Raw genomic sequence first — 18,301 nt, 5'->3', positions numbered from 1 at the left:
GTTAATTAAGCTATTATCGCAGAGTACGTCAAAGATAGATAAACGGAAATGGCGGTTATTAGTGGAAAATGATTTAAGTGGCGGGTACGTTAAGCCTCCACGTAGAAAAAGTCATATTCATTAAGACATTCAAGCGGGAAGAGGATAATACGAATAATTCGATATTGAATCCCATTAATTAATTAAATCCTGTCGGATAATGTCTACGATCTCGGAGAGCACCGTTTATCTGTGCCGATTAATAAACGGTCATGTTCAATTCGGTTGGGGCAAAGGAAGAGCAGCAGCATATTAATCGCGCCTGCCTCCTTCCCCCTCGCGCATGCACCTGCACTTTTGCTGCGTCGCCGCCCTCGTATTAATACGAATAGCGCGATGCGGAGAGAATTATGTTAATCATAACGGAAGGAAGTCATTTACGACGCTCCTGTAAAGACACGATTGAAAATACTCGTAAAAAGCATGGTGGGCGATTTTACGAGAACCGTGGCGACTTGCGGGAAAGCAACGCGAAGGGAAGAAAAGGGGGAAGTGGCAAACATGTCGATAAAACATAGCAGCGATGTGCGGGACGCAGGTTTATTTGTACACGAATCCTGTAACGAACCTGTCCCGGGATAAGACGCGATAAGAAAAGGCGCGAAGGCTTCCACAATATAACAAAGTAATTATCGCACCGAACGGAAACACACCGCCCGCGTGATGCATAATGAGAGCAATTTTTCAAACCGCGCGAGCGGTGGAATATGATTGTTTCGGTGAACGATCAGCCTTTACCGGAACGGATATCATAAATTCCACGCCATATTCCGCGATATTCGCCCGCGTTGCGGCGGAATTGTATCCGAGGTGAACGTCTCTCCTTCGTGTATCTACGTAAAAAATCTACGACGTATATAACGTTTATATATATGTATATAACTTTTCGCGGCGCAACATTTCGTAACGTTTACGTAAAAATTAATAGAATCGCAAATAATTCCAGATCCATTTATAAACGTTTTTCATTGTCAAGCGTAACGCGAGCAAGTAGCAAACGCAATAATAAAGTGTATCGCATTAAATGCGATCTCGCCTCGTCCGTCGTTGAAGTCGCACGAATCAAGAAAGGAATCGAGAGAGATGTTGAAAATGTCAAGATGAAAAAAATGAAGTTTGCTTAAAAATGTGTATCTTAACAACAAATAAATATTTTAAAAAGTCACTTCAGTTAAATAACACTATTCCGTAGCATTACTTCTTAAAAAAAAAAAAAAAAATTCAAAATTTAGGCTTGTTGATACAACAAGCTTTTTCATTGAGATCGAAGCATACACCCTTTAATAAGATAATTTATATGCATTAACATATTTCACGCGTAAAATCAGGAATGACTCACTTTGCGCCCGTGATTTGCGATCGGCCGTGGAGAAATTAACTTTCGTCGTCGTTTTATTTGGTGACAAAAATTCACGTTCGTAAATCTGTCCAGAGACGGTTGATCGGTGAATGTGGCACACGTGGTTGAAACGGTAAAGTACCGTCAATATATTCGCAATAAAAATCTGTTTCCTTCCAGTAACAAAGCCAATAGACTATTGTTAATTCCCGTTCGATTAGCGCAGTGTGAAATAAACGACTATATGGCACAAAGAGAGAGAGAACTGGTTACACCCACGAGTCTATTATTCTACTTGAATACCGAGAACACCTTTTTTATTAAGCGTAAAAATAACCAGAAATGAAAAATAATAGCCCAAGCTGTTGCATTTCTCTTCTGATTATCCGCTATTTTTCCATAGGATAAAAACTTATTGATCAAATTTTAAGAGTAAGTTTACGATTGGTTTTTTTTACGTATAGTTTTCCTGAAGCAATTTTCTAAAATGGCATTGACGGAAAAAAGAGTAATTCAAAACAATATATGATTATTACAAATAATTATTCATAAAAAAAAGTTTTCAAAGAACCTAGGAAAATTAGGAAAACCCCCATCGTAACATTTTCGTATAAAAATATAAAACAAATTGTTCATAAATTATATACAATTCTCTTTAAATATCACAATAATGAAAATGTCATTACGTTTTAAACCATTATTATAAATAATTAAAAAAAATTTTCCACATCAATATTTATGAAGAAATGTTTTAATAACAAATTATCATCAATTTAATTCTGCTTACTATTTATCATTATGAAGATGGCAATGTCAAAAGCTTCAGCGTTGAAAGATATATATAAATGAAAAGTCATGATTCGCATCCACTTTTTTATACCGCAGACCTCTTCTTAATTAATATCAAAAACTGTTCGCGCTTACTTTCCGAAATAATACATCAAATGATTAGCAGTTAATAGTTCGAGAAAGAATTCTGCAAGATATAATTATATTTACTAACGTATTTTCTATACATAGCGACGCACAAAGTTCGCAGCGAGAACTCAAGTACCGGACGCGAACGTAAATCTGGAACAGCCAACGCGCGCGCACGGCCGACCCACTAAATACACCCGTAAAATATACGCCGACGATAATTTATTTTCCGCTAAGTCATCCCCGGAGATCACTTTCGTGCAACTCGTTCTCGCATAATATTCTGGGGTCTTGGTAGCAGTTGCGGCTATACATATCTTACGTTACGAGCTTATAATTCGTCTCGGTACAAAAACGGTGTACCTGATTGCTTCCATACAATCAAATTTATGAATGTCAAGGATCGCAAGCGGCGCATATTCAGGTGAAATGTAGCTCGAGAAAGAAAGAAGTGTCCCCCTCCCCCAACCCCAGGGTGAATTTGCGATTTGCAACCTGCATTTGTTGCGAGCGTGTCGTTAGAAATATCCGTCTCCTCGCGATTCCCATGCGATTCCAGCGTCGGATTGAGAGAAGCTACTATGTTGCCTATATGCAGATGTAGTTGAAATCCCGCCGTGCAACATTTTCGCAGCAGTCACTATGTAGAAAAGGCACATTCTTGATTATCCCTCTTCATATGAAAATCTGAGAGCGGAATAAAACGTCTTTTTTAAACCGCGCACTCGCGCGATATTCTAAGATGCGAGCGTATATAATTGGGAGATATTGTTGGCACGTATATAAAAAAAGAGGGGGAGGGGGGAGCGATAAGCATCGGACGGAAATGCGAGGACGCAGCGTGCGATTCGCATTCTGATATATATCCCTCGGCTCTTTATTATTTATTTCGGGCAGCTCTCTCGATCGCGACGTGTGTATCAAGGATCTTTCTGGATGGGAGTCACGCCAGATATCTTCGCGCGCGCAAACGTACTTTGTTTCCAAAACGAAAACTCACAGACACTCGCGCAAAACACGGAGAAACGTATTTATTTTTAATGGCGCGAATTGCCTTGAGGTAAACGTTCCCAGTAATCGGACGTGTAACGATGCAGAACCAAGTTTGTCGAATTTAAGAGAGAATTAATATCCTTCCACAGTCGCGAGCATAGGCTGTTTGTCGGAGCGCGAAGACAAAAACAGATTTTTTTAAATCGAAACACGGCAAGTTCGAGGTGTGAGCACGTGCTCCATGATAGCAAGTCGGAATGTTCGAGAGCTATAATAATATAAAAATATAACATTTAAAAAACAGATTTTATTATTATATTACTAAATTATTTCCAAAATAAGAACTCGTAGATCATATAAATAAATCAATATCTGAAAAAATAAAATCCTCGTTTTTAATTATCTAAATGCTTGTTATTAAAATTACATTATTTATAAAATAATAAATGCAAAAAATATCGAACGGTTTAAAAAAAATTTTTTAAGAGATCACCAAAAATATAAACTCTAAATCTTGCTGTGTAATAAATGTATTCTTTTTATAATTTGTATAATGTTTAAAATAATTTATCCTACTCCTAATATAAATATTTTAAAATATTTAAAGATTGCAATTGAATTTTAATATTATAAACAACATAGTTAAGATTAATAATGTTCTTGTGTAAATGTCCGGGTATAAAGACATAATCAAGAAATTCACCTTAATTAGTAGTCATCGTAATGATCGATAGTACGACAGCTGTGTTTCTGCCGTGACAAAGTCCGCTAAGAGACGTGCGGTAACGCAGAATTATTCGATGCCTATCTCCGTCAACGTTGAAACTACCAGGAATGAAAAGAAAGCAATGTAAACAAATAGAGAAAATGATAGAATCGTGAAGAGACTCCAAGCTCGCATCTCGATAGAGAACTTTGAACTTAATAGTCACAGTACTACAATATATATTATGTACTATGTACAATATATTTGATATTAATATATTAAATTTGTAATACTGGGTGTTTATTCAAATTAAGCATAAAAATTTCTTCAGAATTTCCGGATTTTCTAAAAATTTTATTCAAAATTCGAAATTAAAAAATTTATAAATCCAGGTTTAAAGTAAACTCATTTTATATTTATACCTTTTAACACGTGTAAATAATAAATTTGACACACGTTAAAGCTAAAAATAAAAAATGTTATTTAATTAAAGAAATTGATTAAACCTTTTAACATTTAATGTTCATTCAAGTTCATTCAAAAATAGTCAAAAACTCATTATCTATTATAGTGTTAATAATGTCGGTAGTAATTATCATTATATTATATTGCGTTTGTGTAATCATTACCATTCCAAATACAACACGAGAAATCGTAGCGGGAAAATGTGTGTGATGAACGTGTCGTAGGAAGCTTCCTGCGATTTACAAACCAGAATAAGACATTTATATGAGTAAACGCGTGCTAGTGCCTCCATTTCCGCAGTTATCGCGGGAATAAGAGTGAACATTATTTTAATTAGAAACATTACGTAAACGACTATTATCGCGCAAACAGTTTAGGAATATAAATTGCTATCTCCCCTTCGGCTAAAAATGTGACTTACACAAATCGATTTAATCGCTACAATACGATTTTCTATAGACACTAAATGCGCAAATAAAATTTAAATTTCTAATTCAATACGTTCAATTCACTTATATTAATTTTATTCTTTGCCAATTATATTCATTTTTATATATAAAAAATATGCAAATAGACAAAATTTACAATTGTCTTCACTTAAAAAACGTATTCAATTAATTTGTATATTCATGATTTAAAAAATTGGAAAGACATGCAATTGTCAAAGGCTGTCTCAGATTTCAATATCGCCATTAGTATGTCCCCCGAAAGCTCGGGCTGTTCCGAAGATTCACGGATAGAAGTCGTTGTGTATACGCGAGGAATAAATAATTAGCGGCATGTTTCGGCAATCGAAGATGGCTGCTGCTCGTCGACAGGTGAGAACGCATTGCGCATTTCAATTGCCAGCTCTCTCTCTCTATCGGAGTCACACTTCTCTTTATCGTGCTACAAAGTCAGTGTCTAGTAGAACGTATTTAATTATCATAATAAAATTGAGGAGACAATTTATTTATTATTAATCTACAAATAAAATGATTATAAAAATTTGATTTTGCTATGTATTTAGTACTTAACTATTGCCAAAAAACCATGTGATTAACGTATCCGGTATCGAAACTTATTTCGAATTCTAAACGGCAACTTCATTCACATCTTGATTTTGGAATTACCACCCTTTCTGTGAATCTTCGAAACCTTACTTCAAATGCGATGGGGTTAAAAGTGACGTGAGAATCCTGCCGATCTTTGCCGTTATTTGCGGATCGTCCCAGACTGACAATTGACACAAACAACGAACGAGAAACGGAGAAAGACAGAGATAAAGAGAAAAAGCCTTCAAGGATAAATTATATTTAGCCTCGAGAGTTGCATCTTCAAGGATACCTGCAATCGATATTTGATGATATCGTAACAATAGCGAACGCGCTTAGAAATCACAAAACCACGACGCATTTTAGCTTCATGATCTTTCGCAGAAAGACACATGTTTACTATAAACTTCATACGTTTCTTGTACGTCACTCCCTGACGGCCCAGTCGGCTTTGTCTCTTTGTTCCTTCATATTCGATCAACTTTCTACCTATTCCTTTCGCTTGTACTTGTTTCCATATGTCGAATTCTGCAATGCGCCTTGCATTCTTCAAGTTATGAAACTTAAAAAAAAAAACATAAGAAAATACAAGAGAAAGTAATACATATTTCAAAATATAACAAAATGTTGATGCAAACAATGCATTTGATTTCCTTCTAATCACAGACATGGATTTTATTTCAGAACTCAATTTAAACAGAATTTTATTTTTTTTCAACGCAAGATAATTTTATGTAGGATCAAAATTATCGACAAAGAAAGGCGAAGAGTAAAAACAATAGTGCCTAAAAATCGCACGAAATGCACTGTTTGGTTGGCGGAGAATTCGATCTAGGGAACCAAGCACGTTCGTTTTCGTCGCGAGACGAAAATTATAATGGAGAACACCTTTGAATACAATGAGTCGTCTATGAACAGCTCTCTCGGGGTCCCATAATGGCACGGCAAAACGATCCAGCAAGAGCGAAACGTCCGGGGCGACCTTAATTTCGATCGCCATGAATTTAAATCGCTCCTAATGTCGGCGACCAAATAGGAGGATGCGAAAGCATTGGTCCGGATCATTGCATAGAATTACAGAAGATCAAGAGTACGAAAAGAGATTTTGAGATCACTCTTTTTCGAGACGTTTTGATAACAATATTTAAAAAATTGTAATTTTCTTGATTTAAAGAGATTATATTCTCTCAGATACTTTTTAAATTCGTAAAAATTGTTATTGAATGACACACATTTCATTTGATAAAATAATACAAGACTTCTTCACGTAAATTGTGCCTATACATATATAATTCTATTTCAATATCTTAAAAATGACATTCTCAAAACAAGAATGTGCTTTTTCCTTCCGACTGCGCGACCTTGTGCGAAACGTTTTCCCACGATGAAATCTCAAAAATTTCAGAGGGGGATCGTTTCCCGTAATATGCCGCTTATTATCGTTCCGTCCGAGCGCGGGGAATGTCGTACCTTGTCAGTCGCGGGAGGGTTACGATACAAGAACACAACTCTTACAAATAAGACGCGTTACATGCGCATCGACGGAACGGAACGGAACGGCGCGCGCGTTTCATCAGTCTCGGCGGCGATTCCGCTGATTTACGGCCGCACTGTCGGTATATAATCATCGCGGTTACTCGAGGCGCGTCTACTACCTGCTGTCAATGAGGTATTTAATTATAAATTATTATTCGAGCTTTATCGCCCGTTCGTAAACCGAAGCCAAGCGACATAATTACGTCCGTTCAAGGCCGTTAAACGGGGTTTTCCTTTAGATCGCGGACGCATTCGTTGAATCTGGGGACACAAAGTCACGAGGTAATTAAAATAATTATCGCGGGAAAGAGACCGGAGTCTCGGACTTTGCTTCGCTGCTCTCGCCTTCGGACTCGATCAACAGGTTTCTTTTAAGGAAGACATCTGTCTTCGGTTCTCCGCGCGAATAATAGGGATTTACCGGGACTCGTTCTCGCTCGCGAAGTCTCAACGAGAAAGAAGCAAGGAGCTGCCCCTTTTCACTTGAGAATACTGACAATTTTTACCTTGAAAAGTTCCCGTCGTCGTTTACGGGACGCAAGTCGGTGACCCGGTTCCCGGTGTTTCTCTTTGTCACCTCTTTTCAAAAAAAGCACCTTTACCATAAAATCTCGCGTAACTCTTTTTACCGGAGATCATCTCCTTACTATCCTATTCAGTTTAAAAAGAAAACCAGCAGCAAAATGTAGTTCGCAAAAGATTCGAGTTTGAGTTTTCGTTTCTCGTAAGAGAAAGACTGCACAAAAATGCGTACACAAAAAAATATATTCCTTAAAAAAAAGGCCTTAATTCAAGAACATGTTATATTTAAAATAACGCCAAGTACAAATATTTTTCTTGCACTTCTTCTGCACAAACCTATTTATTATTGATGTAAATGAACATTTCTAGTTGAGGACGTGTTTCATGCTCATATCAAGGCAGATAGCGTTTAAGGATTTAAATTTACTTGCAGTAATAGTTCATTTTTCTGTGTGTCAAGACTCAAAACTGTGTTTAAGATCAGAGTCAAACGAGTGAAGGTGATGGCGCACACACTGGCAAAATGTGCGTTCGCAATTCACACGCACATGCGTTGTCAGTGTGCGTCATCCCCTCCACTTGACTCTCGTCTGACTGTGATCTTGAAATCAACACCACCGGTCTCGATTCGGTGAACTGATACACGGTCGCGAATCGGCGTTACCTCATCGCACGAAACAATGAACTTGACATAACGCTAATATCCGTGCCGGCCGACTCGGCCTCTCCGAGAAACCGCCGCGCAGCGCGAGTAAACGGCGTTGCACAACGCTGCGCTCGCGCACGTGCGTAATTGCGAGCGCACGCGACGCAGCGTAGCGTTTATTACGACCGAGGTTTCTGTTTCGTTGGGCAGGTGCGCGCACTCGTAAGGGGCGCCGCCGACCGTGACGCGGTAATTACATCGAAGGAGGCGCGCGCGCGCGCCGCAAACCTCCTCGAACCCTTTCAGTCTAAAAATCGCTGCTAGACGTATAAATCAATTTAAAATCTCATTAAAAAGTCCCGTTTCCCAATGTTGTTAAAGAAACAAGATACAATTATACACGTACAGACGAGAATCACGAAACATTCGAGGACATTATATAGATCCTATCTTTCCCATTGCGTTTTGAGGATTGCAACGAGCGTTCGCTGATTTAGAAAACTTTACGGAGACGAACACACGGGACGAGGGTACAGATACTTGAGGCTAGCAGGATATCTCGATGTCCCCGGGTAGGGCAAGTCTGCAGGGCAGGTCCGCAGGACAACACGCGATTGTAATCTATCCGGGCGATGACAACATCCTGACAGACAACATGTTTTCATAGTTACTTCCTGTTATTTTAGTCGCAACAAGCAAAGCAGAGTGTGTCCCTCGATCGGTAGCAGTGACTTCGATCAGTATTGAATCGATTTTTACTGTGCTATTCACACACATGTATGTATAATAATTAACTTTTTAACAAAGCAAAAAATTTCAAGAAATGACCTATTGGTCGACAACTTTCAACGCTTTTTTTTCCCTTCCGCTCGTATTTCCCTGACTTTTCCGACATTTTTTTGTCCAGAAGGAGTGCCGCAATGAGAGAACTTTTTCCGGCCCGGTGCATATCTGAGGCTGCGGTCCGCCTGCTGGTCCAGCGCGTCTTCCACCGAAAAACTCTCTTATGGGAAAACTTTCCCCGATAGTTTCGGCAGGTCTCGACACACCCACAAAATCTCACGCTCGCACACCGTGAAGATTGGACGAAACATCTTGAAGAGTCGTCACCAAACAGCGCACGTCTTTAGAAATGGGCATGCATTCTTAATTAGAAAAGAGGGGAGAACATTATTCTGAAATCTTCTCCGATTAAATTAGAACAAGATTTATATAAATCTATTTCCTTCTTTAATTGTATCATTTTATTATAAATCATGGTTCATAAGTGAGTCATATCTAAAAATTTAGTTAAATACAAATCTAAAAATAATTTTGTCAAATTATTAAAATAATCATGTACAAAGAAAAAGGAACTGTTTTGAGAAAATTATGTTAACTAATAGATTTGCTTAGATGAATAAAGTTTTCTATTGTTTCATCAAGAAAAATATTATCATTATTCCTAGTTTTTCTGGTAGTTTTTCCGGTAGAAAAACACCCGGGGTCTCCAAATATCTTTATTATTTAACCAACTCAACTTAAATTGAGTAAATGCGTGATAACGTTCAAATAAGCAAAAGATAAAAAATCTTTGGGAGACAAAGATTTGCATGATTCGTAAACATGGCAAAAAAAATATTCGAGAAAAAGGAAGTAATGCAATTTTCATCGTAGTTTCCAATATGGTTTCTGCATCGACAAATCGCACGTTAAAAAAAAAGAGAAAACAAGAGAGAAAAAAATAAGCGATTTCGTTTACCACACAAGCGTATTTCAGCGTGCCGGATAAAAAATTCAACGAATCAACATTCTAGGCTTCGCACTTTCTGGCGGCACCAAAACCTCCTCCTTCTGGTTCATCGGACGGCGAACGAGCGCACGAGAATAGACGCGCATCGATATCTTCGGTTGTTGACCGTCGCCGTTGTCGGCACGGAGTTTATTCGTCGACGCGCGCGATGGGACGACGACGGCAGAGGAGCGGCGCACCTAAGCGCGAGTCACATCTCCCGTGCGTGGCTTCCGGTTGCTGCTACCCATTGCTTCCTTCCATTCGTTAACGATCCGCCCGCGTACTACCCGCGCGTCGTCGTTTACCTTCAGGTGGCATCGCGCACGAGCGCCATGAGAGAGAACGTGGCGAGCATGCGATCGTTCCGCGCAACAGGTACACAACGTATACGTCCCGGAGGAAGCCGAACGTGCATATTCCGTTGTTCGCAATTAATTACTATTAATTGATGTTGTACCGAAGCGCTTGGGGATCGAGTGGTGAAAAAACCCGTTGAGAAATGAGCGTCGACGGCGCGCGTCGATCATCCTTCGAGACTTCTTCATCTCCCGCCGTTAATGACCCGTCATCGTTCAATTCCATTTGTCGGGTGAGAGGGAGGCACCCTCCCTCCCTCCCTCTCGCCCGACACCCTCAGGTGCATCGCACACGCTACGACTACTGCCGCGCGGAGCGGGCCCATGTGAACTCGTACCGGTCCATTGCGCGCGGACGAAGAACAGGAAACGATTTCACGCAACGACGCTTGCGGTTAAAAGGGACATTCATTCGTTATGGTTCCCAGAAAATTGGAAAAAGTTACGGCATTAAAATGTACGAAGGTTTTTTTTGTTTTCCTTTCTCTCCCTCAATGAATACTGGGTCAACGGCTGCTCAACGGCGTCAATTGCATTCTCGTGCGGATTGTCACTTGAAAAGAGACTTTTAGAGAATTTTACTCCCGACATTTGACGGTCTCTTCTTGGAACTCCGTGGCTTTGGGTTTTTCACGCTCCGTACGCCGCGTGTATCGCAACTTCGGCGCTAAAAAGGAGTCGAGACGAACGCGGCTTTTTCGCGAGGACGGTACCCAGAACCGCTGTTCAGAGTCTGTTATGCCACCGCCGAAGACCCGCGCCCTTCAAAGAGATATAACGTGTCGATCCAAAAGAGTTAATAATAAACGCCTGGCGCGAGCCAAACGCACCGAAAGAAACGACTAGTTTCTCTCTTCTGTCACGCGAATGTTCACATTTGCAAGCCTTACGTATCGACATTCTCGCGTTATCTAATCGACGCTTTCGAAAATCTCGATTACTCAAACCGGACGAGAAAATGCGTAATCTAATTACGAATTATTCAGGTAGCACCACCAAATGGGACCAAGTACCGTGATTGCCACGCGTGGATTTTCACTCGGCGTAAGTCCGTCGAAATTGACGAGGCCGGATTTAGGAAGCGATTACTCACGATGGAATTTACACTCGCGGCCGGAAAACAATGTTCTAATTTTACGCGACGGGTTACGATTTCCTTGTTGACTATAACTTACGTCGGAGGCCGAGTCACCTAAAGTTGGTCGCGCGTGTAACGTCCCTTCGCAAGATTCGATCACGTCTCTCCGCAAGAATGCGAAGCAAATGTAACGATGAATTATTCCCCAGTGATACATCACGCGATATAAATATATACATCTCGTAGGAAAAAATTCGCAGATTTAAATGATCGAAATTTGACATAAAAATATACGGAATACAAATAGAGACGAACGTTATATCTTGTTCAAGCTTTCCGCCTGTCGTTAAAAAAAATAAAAATCGATGGAAGCGTCGACGAATAACGGGACTAGCATATATTTCTCGGGAAGAGCTGCGAGACAATTCATGGTTTTCGGTCGATGACAACCGGGGAGAATTCTCGCGACGAAAGATCGTCCTTCGCTCTCCGAGTTTCTGTACTTTTTCACGTCGAACGACGATGACGACGACGACTCTATCGCAAAAAGATCTATCTCATTGAACATATACATCTCAAGAAATATTAATTTCAGATTCAATAATAACGAAATAATCTTCTACAAGAAATAAACGTATGTGTTTTGTATTTTTTAAAATAATTGAATGTTAAAATGATTACTATAATGTTAGTAATAATGTGTACATTAACAAAAAGGATTCCAACTTTTCAAATATTATATGATATACTCTAAAAGTGTAAACCAACGACGCCTGTTATTACGCTTAAAATTTTATTATAAACAATTTTGTTTCTATTCTTTCCTTATTTACTTATAAATATTTTTAGATAACATCAATTTTGTATATTGCATAAATTTTAAATTTGTTATTTATTATTTTAAAGATGGGATAATGTCAACAGTTTTATTGAAAAATATACATGAATAAAAAATTGCGTGACTTTTCTCTATTTTAAGTTGCCTGTACGTACTTTCGTACGTATTAAAGAAGAATTACCTGTCATCAAGAATTACCTATCGTCAACTACACCGTTTCAACTATAACCATCGTTCAAACATTTACATAGTTCAAACTTCCATATATACTTATGAGTTTTCACCGTATCTTGAGCAAACAAACGCTTCCGATCGCGTCCCCATACGCGGAACTATAACGAGCTACTTTGGCTGGAAGGATGAGAAAGGATCGTGGAAAGACATGGCTTCGAACGGACGACGAGAAGCGAGAATAATAATTCCGTCAGGCGTGCTCGTTTCACTCGCTCCCCTCGACTTCACGTGACTTCACACCTTCTTCGTGCCTCGTAATTCATGCCTCGCCCGTGTCTCCTCCGGGGAAGCAGCGCTCTTTCTTTTCACGGTAAATAAAAAAAATAAAAAAATAAAAATACTCGTCAACGACGGGAATTCGTTCGAATTCGCACCGACATCTTTCTCATCCCCTTCTCTCTTTTTTCTCAAGCGCGAACCGCTTCCAAGAGGGCCTCGGAATATTTCGTTACAAGAACGCCGTTTTCTTTTTTCACGTTAGCGATTGTTAGCTCACAATATGAATTATAGTTGTAAGCTTACCAGGCGTAACTTCGTACCTTTGCGGTACCACAAGAGTTAACCAACCCGTGCACGACACGCATTCCGCAGACGCGTGCGTGCGGCTCGCCGTCGCGCGCAATGAATCTCTCTCTGTCTCTCCTTCTCCCTTACTAGAGTTACTATTTATACGTATGACTGGACCAATTTGTAACCCCCCTCCCCCCCCGCGTTCCTTTCCGATCGGAGGGAAGAGAAGCCGCGAGCGACGGCGAAGGAGATTTAAGGTGTCTTCTTCGATCAGTGGCAGCGAGGGGGATAACCGCTCTTATCATACTCTCGCATCTATACCGACATGTTCTAATTAGCCGGATAATCCGCCGTGAGTAACGATCCTCGTACGAGGCAGCCAAACAAACTCGCGATTTACAGATACAGATCGCGACGAAGGGACGGCACGCTTCATAGAACGATCGAGATCCATCGAGCATCGCCCGTGCGCTCCGGTGGAATTCTCAAGCGTCCAGAGCCGCGTTGTACAAAATTACGCGCCTAATGGTTTCCCTCGGAGGAACGGCCGACGGTAATCGCCGGGGATTTATTCCATGGCGCGCGGGAATAAATTCACACGGGGCGCGAATCCGTCGCAGACCGAAAGGAACGAGGGAGGGATTCTCGCGCTCCTTCACGGGGCACCGTAAAGATTTATATTTAGAGGAACGTGACGCGACAAAGACCCTTGCTCTCTCTCTCTCTCTCTCTCTCTCTCTCTCTCTCTCTCTCTCTCTCTCTCTCTCTCTCTCTCTCTCTCTCTCCCTTTCAGCGTCGTCCTAGATAAATCTTTAGGTGCGCGTCGCGTCGCGACCACTTGACATTAAACTACAAAAATAAATCGATGAATCATCCGCGACGAAAATGTTACTTCGCGGTGCGCACGCGGTTCATTAACGACACCGTCGATTAGACGTCGCGAGCGAAAACTCATTCACTCGCGCAAACCAAAAGCAAAAGTATCAGCGACCCGGTGTACAGAAGAAGTAGAAGAAATCGAGGATGAATACGACGCGCGTCTGTTTCACAAACGGCAAACGAAAATTAACACGACCGGCCCACGGGGAGGGGGAGTTTCATTAATTCGACCGGATAATAATAGGTATCCGTGAGGTCTTCGCCATCAGGTCGTCACGATTCATCGTCGGCTTTCTATAAATAACGGGCGGAGACAAACATCGCCAGGAGGGTGAAAAAGGGAGAGACGCGACGACGGAGAAAAGGGGGGGAGAAAGAGAGAGACAACTAGCAATCTCGGTTGTTTCGCCACCGTCGCGCCCCCGGTTGCGTCCCGGCCGCCATGACGGGGGAAAAGGAAAAGGTGGTCGACGTTCGGGCAACACATGTCCCGAATGTGTTCCGAACACGGTGGCGAACACGAGGGGGAGACGAAAGGAAAATAAAGGCGAAAGAGGGAAAGAGATAGCGGAGGCCGTTCTCGAAATTACCTGCGAGGTGGCGATTCACGCGATTACTCCGATATGGAATATAGGGGAGGTCTGTCTACGAAACGCATTCCTTTCAAACGTTCTCGACCCTAAGGATTTTTTTTTATCTCTGAATTAAAATCCTTTCGCTACCTATTTTCATCTTATCGGAAACTTTCCGCGGGTCTTGTAGATCAGTATATCATGAAAAGTCAAAACACTTTCTGAAGAGGTACTACCTGAACGCATGGGAAAACGGAGGGGGGTCTCTCGTCTTGGCCTTCGCGTCTCGGAGTGGCGCGAAAACTGCATCGCGCGCGCACGTGTGCGTACGAGCGGCCGCACGCACGATGCAACGATGCGACGCGACGCGAGGCAACGCGGTGGGAGGATAGAAGCCAGAAGAGGAGGAAAAGAGGAAAAAGAGGGAGAAGAGAGGACGCGCAGCGTTAGAAAGGGAGCGAGATGGAAGGTGTCGGGCGGCCGAATGGCAGCAGTAGTGGGGTTCGGAGTTTCGCCGACGACGATCTCGGCACTCGGCTTACGGCATCCGTCGTAGTAGTAGGGGAAAGAAAGAGAGCGAGAGAGAGAAAGAGAGAGAGAGAGAGAGAGAGAGAGAGACTAAACCACCACGAGGGGTTGCGGAGGGAAGCGAGCGTGGAGCGAGCGGTTATTTCAAGCGACGGCTCTTCTGGCACTTCGCCCCGAGCTTTCCTCCTCGTGCGCATCCTCCTCTCGGAGTAGTCGTCGTCTGCCACGAGTATTAGCGGCGCGTATCGTCAGTGTCGCGACGTCGCGGCCTCCGAGGCGAGACTCCGAGAGCGAAAGAGACGGAGGAAAAGGAGAAACACCGTTAGAGCCGGAAAACTAGAGCACCGCGTGTTGAAAAGCCACCAACGACTTTAATTTACATTGACTAATAATCTCCGCGAAATCACAGTGACACTTGCCAGTGAACAGAGAGACCAAAGTCTTCTGGGTGATAGATAAGCTACGGTGTCAGTGAATGGATAGACGTTTTGTGTTCTGTGACCAGGATCAAAAGAGTAATCGCATAAGGTGAGAAAATTACTCTGGTAAGATGGAATCGGCGTGGAAAAGAGAAGCACAGGAGATTCTGTGAACGACGACGCGCTGCCGCCGCCGCCGTCGGACACGCGCGTCTGGCCTGAAATAACAGCCGGGAATGCGTACACAGTGAATCAGCTCCCGTACGTCGTCTCGCAACGGACGCGAATCTCCTCCACCAGCACACGCACAGCTTCTTCCCTCCTGCCTCGCCGTCTCTTTATCGTCCTCGACAAACCCTTCCGAGACGCGGTGCATTATTGGCGCCGGTGCTCCCGACACAGGGTGAAAAAGAGAGAACAACCCGTGGAGTTCCCGAGAACGACGGATTGAGAAAAGCCAGAAGCGCCAGAGGCATTGCCGCCACGAAGGGGCCGAGGGAAGGGAGTTATCGAAACGCCGTCGAAGGAGTTTTCTCGGAAAGGAGATCGCAATACGCACGGTGAGTACGCAAGCCTGCTTCGCACTTGTAGATAAAGATGCAGACGAACGTGGGCGGACCGTCGAGTAGTCGTCAGAACGCGTCGCGAAGCCCGAATCTCGGGCAGGTATCTCTCGCGTCGGGTGAAAGCTCTTATACATCGTGTAGAAAATTTATTACAGAGAGATTCGCGACTTATTGAAATATCCCAGAACCTATATAGCCGGAAATCTTCTGTGGGTTCTCTAGGAATCTCCGTTCTTGGAAGGAACATTAGTCACTTCGTTCATTCAGCAAATCGAAGTGATACGATATTGAACCAGAGCAATTCATTTTATATGTGTGTCTACATGATTTTGCTGAAATACAGATCTGAAAATAAAAATATTGGATCATTAATATATTTATAATTGGACGTTCAAGCTTGCTAGAATGTCAAAACTTTTTGCATTAAATTTAAGCTTTCTGAGTTAAAATTTTTCTCACAAATAAATTTATTTTTTTTAACTTGAGTTATAGCACTGAATCTGATCTGTAGCGTTACATCGTAAACAATTTTGTTCTAGCGAGAATTAAACAGAAACCGAGAAATGTAAATAGATAGTAAATGTAAAATTACCGCAAGAATCAAACAAGTCGAGATTTTTTCAAATTTATTCTTTTAATACGAATCCTAAAAATATATTAATCAAAATGTATAATTTTATATTCATATGACTTATATAAAAAACAAAAACTTATATTTATACAATGAACAGTTTATGATTAGTAAGTTTTTGTTTTGTTTCATCAAAATTCACGTTTCGGTCCTGTTTAGTTCTTGTAGGAAACCCTTCAATTATCTTAATGGTCCAACATGAAATTATTTTTCGATCGTAATTCTTGGACATTATAGTGAAATTATTCTTTTCGTGAATTAACTGAATGGATACAAAAAATAATAAACTACATCGTGGACGGCTACATCGTGGAAACGCGCGAAAATATGCATACGCATCGGAAGTGGCCGGGAGGGAACCGGGGCGATGACGTGCGCGATGTATCGATAGACCGCGGAGAGGTTTTACTTCGCGTGCGTGCGTGCATGCGAGCGAGAAGACATCGTTCGGGAATGCAACTTTAATTGGTATTGCCTCGTTGGTCGATTAAAGCGGACTCGTGCCATTTATTTCCCGATGCATCCGAACGCGTCTAGCAGACGCACCGGTGAACACCGATCTCCGAATGGAAATTTTCTATCCCGGCGCAGCGGAGCATTTCCTTTTCCAATACACAATGCTAAGCAACGTATACGCCGAGTGTACACTCTCTGGCCTTAAGCCCTGTGTCCACAATCCGAGAACTCGGTCCGAGTCGAGTACCAAAGATATAAAAGCTACTAGAAAATTACTGCAAATGTTAACTTTTATATTTGGCATCCAATTCTCGGACGCAAGGCTTCAGATGTGTACACAACAAACACGACTAACGTGACGCAACAAAATCGTCGAGAGATAAAAATCGCTAACCAAATAATTAAACGGCTCCGTGAACCTTAACCTTGAAGGCAGAACGATTTAATCGCCCTCTGTCCCTCCTCGTTTTATTCCCGACTGTAGAGTCCTTCGTCGCCGCCACTACATAATGAAAGAGCGCGCGCGCGCAGGTAACGATTAAGAAACGCGGCAAGGTGATCAGTTAATTGATCGACTAATTAATTTGGAACGAAGAGAGATCCTACCGCGATACCGGTCGACAACAATCTTTCTTCGTGAGCCTCTCCGTCATGTTTTGCAGGCATCGCTAGGTAGTGTAAAGGGAATGGAGTTAGAATGACCACGTCAGCAATTGACTAATTAAAAATAAAATATTCTAATTAGGGGATACAAGAGAAAAACTCTAGCAGTCCGTGAATGACCGATGCCATTTGTAATCAAATGGGACGCGTGTAAAAGTAACACATCGAATGGAAATCGAAATTGCGTTTACCCAAGGAACAAAGTTATTAATTCGCGTGCAAAGGCCCATTCTACCCGTACAAAGATACGCGGCAAAAGTTTAACCCTCTGCCGTCCCGGCCAGACCAGGCGACGGATTATTCAGCAGGCGGGAGAAAGGGGAGGTAATTTATTCCGGCTTTACTTAATCTCTTCCCTCGCATGTCTCGACGCACGGCTCGCTCGGGCCGGGTCCTCTTCTTTAATCCAAATTCCAGATCGAGAAAGGGAACGTACGCACAGCCGAGCGAGTGATAAAGAGGGAGAGAGAAGGAGAGATCTGGAAACGCGCGTCCGTCGAGATCCCTCTCTCGACGGTGAATCAGATTATCGTCGGAAGTAAATCGCTCGCGACAACTCCGCGACGACCATTTGCCGCCGCTACGTTTTCTGGCTACCA

The 18,301-nt window shown here is 42.0% G+C and overlaps 1 protein-coding gene across 1 annotated transcript in view; it reads left to right on the top strand.

The window, feature by feature from the left end:
• The first annotated feature begins 15,092 nt into the window (after nucleotides 1-15,092).
• LOC105830905 (fibroblast growth factor receptor homolog 1) overlaps nucleotides 15,093-18,301 on the top strand; it is a 53,488-nt gene continuing 50,279 nt past the window's right edge. The window contains exon 1 of the mRNA XM_012670600.3: nucleotides 15,093-15,946. The gene's annotated coding sequence lies outside the window, so the exon portion shown is untranslated. The remainder of the gene's footprint in view (nucleotides 15,947-18,301) is intronic.

The sequence above is a fragment of the Monomorium pharaonis genome, chromosome 7 (assembly GCF_013373865.1).
Source record: "Monomorium pharaonis isolate MP-MQ-018 chromosome 7, ASM1337386v2, whole genome shotgun sequence".
Lineage (NCBI taxonomy): Eukaryota > Metazoa > Arthropoda > Insecta > Hymenoptera > Formicidae > Monomorium > Monomorium pharaonis.
This window is presented reverse-complemented; position numbering and strand designations above follow the sequence as displayed.